The 13,331-nt window shown below is 36.8% G+C and overlaps 1 protein-coding gene across 8 annotated transcripts in view; it reads right to left on the bottom strand.

Moving 5' to 3' along the window:
* Positions 1-13,331, bottom strand: part of LOC143022390 (intermembrane lipid transfer protein VPS13A-like) — a 617,111-nt gene that overhangs the window by 14,145 nt on the left and 589,635 nt on the right. The gene's annotated exons all lie outside the window — the stretch shown is intronic.

Genomic DNA, 13,331 nt, shown 5'->3' with positions numbered 1-13,331 from the left:
CATGAAAAACATATGGATTACTATACAGACAACAGTACAGATTATTACATTAATAGCAATAAATAGAAAATAAGCTTAGAGAAAGTAGAGTTATTTGCACAGGACAAGTGCAAGTGGTGAGAAGCATAAAAGGATGAGAAATTAGAAAGGAGCTTTAAGTGGGAGTGAACAAGAGTGAGGAAGAAATAGGGCATTGTCCTATTAAAACTAAGTACCGTACTGTAGATGTTGATGTATAAGGCCACAGAGTGTACAAGACTCCCTAAATTTCAAGCTGAAATGTGCATTTTGGACTATCCTCACTATACAAAGCAACACCATCAAAATGAAGTTCAATACCAAAAGATGCAAAGTATTAGAAATGGGCAATAGTGGCAAATGATTATCCTTAAACTATTCCTTGGAAAATTAACCCATTACATAAAGAAGAGGAGAAATATTTGGGAGTGTTAATAAAAGACAATCATGCTGTAAAAAGTCAAAATGCATTAACTCCAAATTCCTTGTTTTGAGAAAATTGATGGTAAAAGTTTGAATGCTCATTGCTTTTTTGCCATTTATATCTGCATCTTGTAGTTTTAATAAGCTGGAGATTAACATTAGAACTCTTGCTTTATGGCATTAGATTCCCACATGTGCAGTTAAGGCAGTCTTCCTATTGAGATCCAATACAATGGTAAGACAGGATTAACCCACATTAACCCCTTCCATACCGTGACGCCTACATAGGCGTCATGAGGAGCAAGTGGGTACGCGAGGATCCCAACGTCAGTGTCTTGATTATATTTATTGTAGTTGTACGATTAATACAGCGGTGACTTTATTTTTCATAATGCAAGTATTATGACGCAACATTGCATGTCTGGCAGTTACTGCTGCCCGTGAGATTTTGGCCCATATTGAAGGGGTTAAGAATAAGGTTCATCTCTTTCTGCTGATTCCATAGATACCAATATTGCAAAAATCATCTGACAGACATATCAGCAGGATTGTCAGAGAGACAATGGACTACTGCAGGAAATTAAAGTTGAAGAGATGATGAAAAAACTCATTGAAATCCTGATCTGTCCAAGACTAAAATATGTATCAGTAGTAGAGTCCCCACACAGATTGAAGGATATAAGTAAGACTGAGAGAATACAAAGGGCAGCAACCAAACTGGTCCCCAGCCTGGAAGATAAACCATACCAGGAAAGAATAAAAGCAGAGTCTGCCAACTTTTAAAGATTGAAGAGAACAATGTGATAAGATTAAAGTATTTATGTCACAGAAGAAACTTCCTGATGGGAGGGCTCTAAGAGGTCATGAGAGCGAATTAAGGAAGACCATATGTCTAAAGTATGTGAGGAAATACATTTTTCAATATATATACATAGTTATGTGGAATAGTTTAGAAGGTAGTATAGCCCAAGCTCAAACAATACACAAGTTCAAATCTAAATATATGTACGTACGTACATATACCAATGGCTTTTTTCCACCTTACAAGGGAGGTAACCAAAAAACATACATGCATACATACATACATATACCATTGGCCATTTCCCCCTTATAAGGGAGGTAGCCCCCAAAAAAGGCATAAAATCCACTCCCACCCATTCCATCCCCAGATACTCCATTACCACTCACCCCCTCCCTCCCTCTTATCTTGGCTCCTCCTGGATGACGGGTCATCCCTGCATCTCGCCCACTACCCGGGTCAGAAGCACTGTATCAAGACACAGCATGGCAGCTTCATTTAATTGACTACCCCCCCCCTCTCCATCCCCTCATGCAGAAAAAGAGAAGATGGGGAGAAATCCCTTCGGGCTGCATCAAAATATCATTCACATGTATTCCCTAACCCCCCATCCCCCATCCACTCCCTTCCATGCATCACAGCATCATCCTGCACAACCATTCTCCACTCACCCCTATCTTCTGTCTTCTTCCTTCTTTCCTCAACAAACATTCCCCTCTTTCCCAATGCCCCTTTTACCCCATCCATCCATCCATCTCATCCTTGGATGCCCCCTCATTTTCACTCCTGCTACCTCTGCCTTCCACACTTCTTTTACTAATCTTTCTTCACTCATTCTTTCCATGTGTCCAAACCATCCCAATACTCTTTCATCAACCCTATCTCCCAACTTCTATTCCACCCCTGTTCTCCTCCTCACCTCCTCATTTTTCACTCTATCCAGCCTAGTAATCCTTATCATACTTCTTAGACACCTCATCTCAAACACATTCAAACTCCTCCTCCTTTCCTCTCTTACATTCCATGTTTCTGCCCCATACAGTGCTGTTGGCACAATCACTCCTTCAAGAGACACCAATGTTGGTGTGAACAGAAGGCTAGCAGCAAGCTCCAAATCAGTGCTTTTTTGCTAAGAACAAGGAAACGCCTAAGTTGTGATTATGAAAGAGAAGTTGTGTGTTTTGAGTGACCGCTATGGTGAAATAAATATCCAGTTTGATTTAGTGTATTAATGCACAAAATGGAGGAAGGAAAAGAAAAAAAAAAAGGAAAAATGAACCAACAAAGAGAGGATTGGACATGAGCAGAGTTGAGTCACCACTGGGGGTGATACTGAAAAAAACTTGTTTGAATGATACCCCAAGGTCAACTCAAAGTGGGACAACAATACTTTTTCAGGGTTTACAAGAGAAAGAGGACTATTAGGTAAAGGTTTAGATGTGGAAAGAGAAACTAGGTATAACAATGTACAGTACTAAGAAATCAGGATATCAATGAGTTGATGGAGGAACTAATAGATTTAAAAAATTATTATAGAGCAATGCACATAGAGATAAGTTATCAATGAAAAACTAATGAAGAGATGAACAGAGAGCTTAAGGATCTAAAAAATTAATCAAATATGATCAGAAGTGATAACGAAAGAATGAAAAATGAAGATATAGTGGAACCTCGCTATTTGTACACAATCCATTTTAGGAGGCTGTTCGAATGGCGAATAATTTTTTCCCAGAAGATATAATGTAAATTGGATTAATCCATTCCAGACCCACAGATTATTGCTTATTGTAATAATATTTTAAGCATAGAATACATAAAAACTATGAAAAACAATAAATATACAGTACTAAACAGTACATAAAAAAAAAAAATCTAACTGGACTTTACCTGTACTGAGGTGAGCTGATGGCATAAGTGGAAGGTATAGAGGAGGAGGAGGGATGTTGATGTTACTGTTTGGAAGGGGAGTCTCCTTCCATATAAACATCAGGTAACATCCCTTCAGGTGTTTTCTCTCTTTCTGGTGTTCTTTCTTTTTTCTGTCTTTTTGCACTAAAAGAATCTTGGGATTCTTTCTTTAACCTCTTCCATATGGTGATGCCTATGTACACATCATGAGGAGCAAGTGGGTATACGAGGATGCCGATGTCGGCGTCTTGGTTATATTTATTGTAGTCGTACCTGCGTGGCCCCCATACTCTGTAAACTGGCTTCATCATATTTTCTATGGTTATCAAAATTCACAGGTGAAAGAGAACGAGAGATAAAGCAGCGACTTTTTTTTTTTATAATGCGAGTATTATGACGCAACATTGCACGTCCGGCAGCTATTGCTGCCAGACGTGCGATGTGGCCCATATTGAATGGGCTAAAAACCTGTCCAATGTTGTCTGCCTTTGACAATTTCTCAGAATTTTTTCTAAAATGGTCAATAACATGTTATTGAACAAATTGATGCTCCTGTTGACCATAGCAGTGTTAGGATGCTATTTTTCCACCACTCTCTGTGTTTTCTACCAGTGATAACACAGTTCTTTAATTTCTGCAGTGGAAATGCTTCCCCTACTACTTTCCTCCTCTGAAGAAGAAAGTTCTTCAACCACCTCTTCTTGCTGCTCCCTGTGCAATTCTTGGAGTTCTTCAGTTGTCAGTTCATTTCTATGGTCTTCGACCAACTCCTCCACATCATCACTGTCTACATCCAATCCCATCGACTTCCCCAGGGACACAATATCATCCACCACTACAGGCTCCTTATGAAAGCCTTCAAAGTCTCTGGCTGCCACACAATCTTGCCACAGATTCTTCCAGGCAGAGTTCAGTGTCCTGAAAGAAACTTCCCCCCAGGCTTTGTCTATTATCCTCAAATGATGAAGGATATTGAAATGGTTCTTCCAAAAGTCCTTGAGGGTTAGTTCTGTGTCAGAGGTCACTTCAAAGCACCTTTGAAAAAGTGCTTTTGTGTAAAGCTTTTTGAAGTTTGAAATGACCTGCTGATCCATGGGCTGGATTAGAGGAATGGTATTAGGGGGCAAAAACCTCACTTGGATGAAGCTGTATTCACCCACCAGATCTTTCTCCAAGCCTGGAGGGTGAGCACGAGCATTGTCCATTACTAGAAGGGCCTTGAGTGGTAAATTTTTCTGCTCTAGATATTTTTTCACACTTGGGGCAAACACTTCATATATCCACTCGGTGAAGAACTGCCTTATTATCCAAGCCTTACTATTAGCCCTCCACATTACATTGAGTTTACTTTTTACGACACTATTTTTCTTGAACACTCTTGGGTTTTCTGAGTGGTAGACAAACAAAGGTTTAATTTTGAGGTCCCCACTAGCATTAGCACACAACAAGAGTGTAAGCCTGCCTTTCATAGGCTTGTGTCCTGGCAATGATTTCTCCACTTTTGTGATGTAGGTCCTCTTAGGCATCTTTTTTCCAGAAGAGGCCAGTTTCGTCATAATAAAAAACTTGGTGAGGAGTAAATCCCTCACTCTCTACAAAGTTTTTAAGTTCCCAAAAAAAATTTCAGCAGCATCTTTGTTTGCACTGGCAGCCTCCCCACACCTAACAACACTGTGAATGCCACTTTGTTTCTTAAATCGATCAAACCACCCCCTACTTGCTTTATTCATCACTTTGTGCACTGGTTCCAGAGCATTGTAGCTTTGCTTTTTCACAAATTATTGTTTCAGAGATGCTGTCATCAGCAAGTTGTTTTTCGTTAATCCAAACTAACAAAGGTTTTTCCACTTGTTCAATTATAGGTGACCTGATCACAGCAAGAACGGTCACTCCTTTTGCAACATTAGCCTCTTTTATTATGTGTTTATTTTTCAGTATAGACGATATGGTTGATTTCTCCATGCCATACTGAGTTGCCAGGTCAGAGATACGAGTTCCACTTTCAAACTTCGTAATGAGTTCTTTTTTCAATTCAACTGTCGTTCTCACTACTTTCCTTTTAGGCTTGGTTGAATCACTGATCTTTTTTAGACCCATGGCTGCACTATTTTTAATAAAGGTAACAAAAAATAGCAATAAAGTAGCACAAAGTTTCACGAAGCTTGCATGGATGATGCATAATTTACGGAAACTAGCATGAGACTAAGCTAAAGTGATCGCATGGCGCGACCAGTAATGAGGTGACGCTGTCCATATTGCGGGGCAAGTACGAACGATGAGTTGAATTTTACTTTGAACAAATTGGACGAATAACAAGTTGTACAAATAGGGAGGCGGATGAATGGCAGGGTTCCACTGTAAAAACAAAAATGATGCGTTGAAAAAAAGAAGTCCAAGAACAATTATAAGCAGTGACTGAAAAAGTTGGTGAATAAATTAAGGAAACAGATCTAGAAATAAAAAAACAATGGAAACAAGAACAAGAAAATCAGAAAATAACATTTAAAGAAATAGTACAACAGCAGGTAGAGGAAAATGTCAAAGAAATGGTAATTAAAGAAAAAGAAAACTGGGTGAGAGACACAGTGAATAAAAAAAAGTGCATTGTAGTTTATGAAAACATAATGTATATAGAAAAACATAATGTATACAAATACCGAAGAGAACAAGAGGAGAAAGAAATTGCAAAGGCAATTCTGAAAGAGGATCAAGAGGAAGGACAAGAATTGGACAAAGAGATTGAAGAAGTGCATAGGATGGGACAATACTCTAGAGAAAAACACTGTAGGCCACTAAAAATCAAACTAAGGTCTCAAGTGATAGCTGAAGAGGTACTATCAAAAACAGCAAAGCTGGTAAATAGTGAAAATTACACAAATTTATGGATAAAAAAGGAAATCAGTGATGAAGAAAAAGAGAATGAAAAGACACTTAGAAATGAAGCAAATTAAAAAATGAGAGAAGAATCAACACTGGAAAGAATGAAGTTTTTGGAGAGTACTGGACCTGAGGATGAGAAAATGGTACATCAAAAAAAGGAAACATAAACCAAAAAAGAGAAAAGAATGAATAAAAAATAACATATACTAACATAGACAGTATGATTTCAGGACTAAAGGAGTTAAATGACTATCTGTTAATAGAGAAACCAGACATAATGGGAATTGTGGAGACAAAATTAAAAGGTCCACTACCATTATATACTGTGGGACAAGGTCTATACAACCACTGGGTGAAAAATAGGACAGAGAAACAGGGTGGAGGAGTCATGATTTTGACTAACAAGGATAACAGAAGGAAAAATATTGTGGAATTGATTGTGATTAAAGTTGAAAACAGAAACATGAAATGTAGAAAATATATAGTATATGTGCCCCCCAAAACACAGGCTTGGACAGATAGTGGCCATTCCAAAATACTAGAAGACACAGAGAATGCAGTACAGTACTACCTCTCATTAACGGACGTTACTTAGCTGTGTTTGTGGTGTTTTCACAGTGTTTTCAGTGTTTTTGGTGTCGTTTAGTGCTGTGCAATCACTATGCCACCCAAAAACCACTCCAAATCAACGGATTATTCACATCAACGGACACCATTACCTCCCTTATAGTCCATTAATGAGAGGTAGTACTGTAGTTGAATTATTGAATGGAGTAAACATAGTAATTATGGGTGATTTTAACTCAAAAGAAATATATTGGAAAGAAAAAGTAAAAGGTGGAGAAGAACTTTTGGGAAATATTCTACTGGATATGACCTTTGAATACACATTGACTCAATGGGTAGAGGAAAATACTAGATATAGAAACAATGAAGAACAGTCAAGACAAAATTTAATATTTACATCAGAACCTGAAATATTGGATAAAATGGAATACAAGACACCAATTGGGAAGAATGACCACATACTAATAGAATTCAAACTAAAAGAACAAATTGATTTGAGAAGAAATGAGTAACATAGAAAAGGAAGACTATTGTATAACAAAACAGATTTTGAAAAACTTAGACAATTTTTTCAAAATGCAAACTGGGAAAGATTTTTAAATGAAAAAACAAAGATGGAAGAGAAATGGAACATATTAAAAGAAAATTACAAGGAGGGAACAGATAAATATGTACTAAAGAAGAAAGGTGAACAGGTGTACAATAAAATGCTGGTATAACAAAAAGTGTAGTGAGGCTAAAGATAGAAGAGACAAAGCCTGGAAAAGATGGAAAAAATATAAGAAAATATTACCAAATGGCAAATATACATCAAACTACGCAAGGAAGAAAAAAGAAACTATGAAAAGGATATAACAGAAAACTGCAAGGATCAACGTAAACTATTCTACAGGTATGTAAATGACAAACTACAAGATAAACATGAAATAGTGAAACTATGTGAAAGAAATAATGAATATACAGATGATGCAGAAAAGGCCAAAATTATGATCAAACATTTTAAATCTGTATTCACAATTGAAAGTTCAACAAAATTGGAAGGAAAGACAGAAAGATTCCCCCCCCCCCCCATGAAAGAAATAATAGTGACACAGAAAGAAATAAGGGACCAAATAAAAACCTTGATGTCAGAAAGTCATACAGGCTGGATGGAATTACAAATTGGATATTGAGAGAATGTATAGATGAACTAACAGACAAAATACACAAAATAATTGATATGCTTTTACTCGAGGCTAATAGAAATACAAGAAAGGGATGGATGGGCAGACTGTGCCTTCTTAGGTTTACAAAAAGCATCTGATAAAGTACCACACAAAAAGCTACTAAGAAAAATTGAAACAATGGGTGGAGTACAAGGAAAATATTGGAATGGATGAAAGATTTCTTGAATGGGAGAAAAATGAGGGTGGTACTTAGAGACAAGAACTTGACCTGGGAAGAATTGTATTGGCTCCGATAATGTTTGTCATATATATAAATGACATGGATAAAGGTGTGGAATGTTATATGAACTTCTTTGCAGATGATGCAAAACTACTAATGAGAGTAAGTACAGAGGAAGATTGTACATCACTACAAAAAGACCTGGACAATGTCTGGGAATGGAGTCAGAAGTGTGAAGTGAATTTCAACATCAAGAAATGTAGCATAATGGAATTTGAAAAAATTAAGATTAGAATATTGGGGCAATACCAAATTGGTACAAAGGAAATAAAAAAAAAAGTCAACTCAGAGTGGGACCTGGGAGTAACTATCAGCAGTGACATGGCAATAGACAAACATATCAACAAAATAGTCAGAGAAACTTTCAATTTACCAAGATCAATGAAAGTGGCCTCTGACTACCTGGATGAAGAAATGGTAAAGAAAATATTAGTTACATTGATAAGACCAAGATTGGAGTATGCTGCAACAGTATGGTCACCCAGTACTTAAAAGAACATAAAGAAATTAGAAAGAATTCAAAGAGCAATGACAAAGATGGCATCATCACTACAAATTGACCTGTGAACAAAGATTGGACAGATTCAAACTATCAACCTTGGAACAAAGAGAAAGAGGAGATCTACTAACCATCTACAGACTTATGAAAGGGATGGAAGTCCTTGTTAGAGATGATTTACTAAAGCGGAATAAAAGAAAAGCAAGGACATGAAATTTTTTTTAAAAAGAATAGTTATAAAAGAGATCTAAAAAAGAATAGCTTCCCACACAGAGTGGTAGATATCTGGGACAAATTGAATGAGGAAACAGAGAATGCAAAAACTATACAAGAATTTAAGATCAAACTGGATGCTGAAAGATACAAAAGTGGGTCACTATGAGCATAGCTCTCTTCCTGTAAAATACAACTAGGTAAATACACAAAAGTAGTGTCATCCTATATATGGATTAATACTTAAAGTAATTTTGTGAGGTAGTGATTGATAAAATCTAAACTTTCTTCACACAAAAATAAAGAAGTGGAAGGATTGTGTAAAGCCAGGTAAACAGGAATATAGACTAGGCCTATAGGCATAACTACCGTATTTTTCAGACCATAAGGCGTAGGCAAAATCCCTAAAATCGGCCAAAATTGGGTGGTGCGCCTTATCGTGAGGTGCACCTTATGTGTGGCTTCATTGCAAAAAAATGCCTCGGACAGTGACGTATTATTTTCACAAGTTTCGTAGCTAGCCTGCCGACGGCAACAGTGTATAGGCCTAGCAAAAGTTACAACCAAGTTATAACCAAGATGCATGTATCTTGACAAGAAAATTGCGAAAACTTCGACAGTTTTCGAGTATGCCACTGCATACATTCACGCTATCATGGCTATGACATGATAGCGTCCACAAAACAGACAGCCATTTTGCATTGGTCTAGTCTCACTCCACTCAGACTGTAATCATTTTGGTATTTTTTTAGTTTCGACCATGGGCGCAATATAGCAATAGAAAATTAATTATTAATTTTGTAAATTAAAATGTATCAATGTAATATACAATTTTGTGGGCAAAAATGAAAATAGAAAATACCTTGCTACAAGCAAATATGCTAATGAACGAATTCGGTAGCATAGGAACTTTGTATACCCCACAAGCTGAGAGAGTGGTTGAAAAACCTGCCAACGTCTCTCACGACAACGACAACGAGGACGAGCCGGATGACATTTAATTTGCAGGTAACAAACATGGCGTACCATTCGTCCGACAAGACTTCGTTACTTACGAAATCTGTATTAGTACCTTTTTTTGTTTTTTATTTCCGCTCACAAAATTGCATATTACGTTGATACATTATAATTTACAAAATTAATAATTAATTTTCTATTGCTATATTGCGCCCATGGTCGAAACTAAAAATTTACCTTCATTTGCAATCTTGTGTTTTTAAAGGTCAGATATCAACAGATATACCATTCGCTAAAAATCATCGTATTGCTCGAAAAAAGTACTTTTTAAAGGCATACAAATAAAGTTTTTACCTATTACAAAAGAATTTATTCAGAAAATTCACTTTTAATTGCGCCTCGCATACCACTTTTCCGAAGTCTAGATATTCAGAATAACAATATTGTTTGTTTGGCAACTGTGACGTCACGAACGCGGAATTCCCCGAACCTTTCCCGAAGCGCAGGGGCGGAATGTTTCGAATAGCAGACGACGCAATGAAATGAAGACAAAACTGTTTTTTGCCAAATTTGATAAGATGTAGATGGTGGAATTATATAGAATACTGTCAGTATGTTTTTTTATGTACATTAAACTGTAAATACAAAAAGTTATGGAAGTCTTGATATCTGACCTTTAGGTCAGATATCAAGATTTCCATAACTCAAGACTTCCATAACTTTTTGTATTTACAGTTTAATGTACATAAAAAAACATACTGACAGTATTCTATATAATTCCACCATCTACATCTTATCAAATTTGGCAAATACAAAATACAAAAAGTTATGGAAGTCTTGATATCTGACCTTTAGGTCAGATATCAAGACTTCCATAACTTTTTGTATTTACAGTTTAATGTACATAAAAAAACATACTGACAGTATTCTATATAATTCCACCATCTACATCTTATCAAATTTGGCAAAAAACAGTTTTGTCTTCATTTCATTGCGTCGTCTGCTATTCGAAACATTCCGCCCTTGCGCTTCGGGAAAGGTTCGGGGAATTCCGCGTTCGTGACGTCACAGTTGCCAAACAAACAATATTGTTATTCTGAATATCTAGACTTCGGAAAAGTGGTATGCGAGGCGCAATTAAAAGTGAATTTTCTGAATAAATTCTTCTGTAATAGGTAAAAACTTTATTTGTATGCTTTTAAAAAGTACTTTTTCGATTATTTTTAGTGAATGGTATATCTGTTGATATCTGTCCTTTAAGTGAATAGAGAATTCCGGGAATAAAACTGCTAATGTTGGTTTTATTCTCCACAATTCCCGTAACATGTTTATGTTGTTTTTTAGGGGTATTGGCAGGGCAGACCGCCTATGGAGGTGGTCTGATTTCACTGACCAAAATAAAAAATATATCATTTATTTTTGTAATTTTGCTAAATCCCAACCGATTTTTCTCATTCAACAACGAAAATGTTCAGTTCTGAATGCACTCACATATGCATGATTATCCAATGACGAGACCAGCTGCGCCTTATGTCAGGTGCGCCTTATGTAAGGACGGGGAATAGCAAATAACGGGTGCGCCTTATGGTACGAAGCGCCTTATGGTCCGAAAAATATGGTAATTGGCACCTGCCATTGGTACTTGTATGTGCTCCCCATATAAGAGGAGGGATGCAGGCTGTGGCACCCTCATTCCCATACTCGCACCCTCATTCAAACCCTTCTGTATTTGTGTAAGTCAGTTTTTTATATTCTTATATTATGTAAATTAAATAGTTATCTTTTGCACCTTACCTTTAATTTCAATCCCAGTGTAAGACAGAAAATCCATACTGAAGGCATTAAGCATGCTAGTAAATGGACTGATGGAACTGATCAAACCATGGCCATGTTTAATACAGAAAATAAAATACAATACACTAGTCTGTGACAACACAAATTGATTGATCTGCAGTGAAGGGTCAAGGGTCAATACAAAAACAATGGCACAAGGAAGTAGTGCCATCACAAATCACACTTAGTTCTAAGCAAGATTCAGATAGAAAGCAAATGATAAATTGTAGACCTTCTTCACACAAAAATAAAGTGGAAGGGTTGTGTGAAGCCAGGTAAATAGTAATGTAGACTAGGCCTATAGATACAGTAAAATGGCAACTGTCACTGGCACTTGTATGTACCCCACATATAAAAAGAAGGTTGTTTGCTGTGCCAACACATTTGAGACCTTATTCTTATAAGTTCACTCTGTACATAGTTTATATTATGTAAGTAGTTATATTTTGCAGTTTGCCTTTATTTCATATCCAGTGTAAGAAAGAAAATCTCCCAACTAAAAGCATAAAGCATGCTGGCTATTGGATTGATAGAACTGATCAAATCATGACCAAGTTTAATACAGCAAATCAAAAACAACATGCCAGATCATGACATCTTCCTTCACATGTCTTCCATTCTCCACTTAACTTCCAAGAAAAAATTATCTGATATTTCACTACTCTCTCCACTAAGAACATAGACATTCAAAGCTCTTCCTACTCTTCTCCTGGATAGTACTACATAGTCCATTACAGCCTTATCAACCACCCTTCCATCCACCACCCTCTCCCATGTGTATTTATGCTTAATTTTTTCCTAAACACTGTGTTATCTATCATCAACTCTCTAAACACATCTCCACCATCAACTCTCCTGTCATATTAAGACAACAGGGCAGGACTTGCTGTAATGTATTTAAACTTGACAAATTTAGTTTTAAGAAGGAAATAGGCAATAATTGGTTTACTAATAGCATGGTCAACAAATAGAACAGACTTAGTAATCATGTAGTGAGCACTACAACTATCAGTTGTTTTAAGAAATGGTTAGACAACTTTATGGATAGGGATGACAGGTGGTAATGGGCATGGAACTACCTAGTATAGGCCTCATGGTCTCTTGCAGTCTCCAATCTTATGTTCTTATGTACAAGTTTTACCTGGCACTTCAACTTTCCAACCATTCCATCTATTGGTTCATTCCCTACTCTAGCACAATACCACTACAGTACATTGACATTTCTCCCAAAACTCTATGCATTCATTTAAATCTACCCAAACAGCCTCCCTTATCTCTACACTCTTCTCACTACCAGGCCACATGCACTTACAAAGACCCACTACTCCCTTCCCAGTTTTACCTTCATTCACATTGATTTTGAAGAAACCTTTCAATCCAGGAGGTGCCAAGATAAGAATGAGGGTAGAGGGTGGAGGGGAGTGGAGTGTATTGGGGATGGAATGGGTGGGAATGGTTTTTATGCCTTTATTTTTTGGCTACCTCCTTTGTAAAGTGGAATTATACAAACACTCCTCCAATCCTCTAGCACAATCTCCTCCCTAATATGCACATTAAACAATTTCACCAGCCATTCCACTGTAGCACTTCTTTCCTCTGTCAGGCACTCCATATGACACCCATCCAACCCAAGAACCTGACCAGCTTTCATCACTTTTATTATAATATTTAGAAAAAAAAAGAAAAAAAGAAAAAAAAATCCATATATTTTTATATATTACCCAAGACAGTTGTTCACCAACTGACCTTAAATTAACTATAGGAGGGAAAAGGAAAAATAATTAATTT

This window comes from Oratosquilla oratoria, chromosome 44 (assembly GCF_046742065.1).
Source record: "Oratosquilla oratoria isolate Oo_2021 chromosome 44, ASM4674206v1, whole genome shotgun sequence".
NCBI lineage: Eukaryota > Metazoa > Arthropoda > Malacostraca > Stomatopoda > Squillidae > Oratosquilla > Oratosquilla oratoria.
Note: the sequence above shows the minus strand (reverse complement) of the source record. Positions and strands in the feature narration are given on the sequence as shown.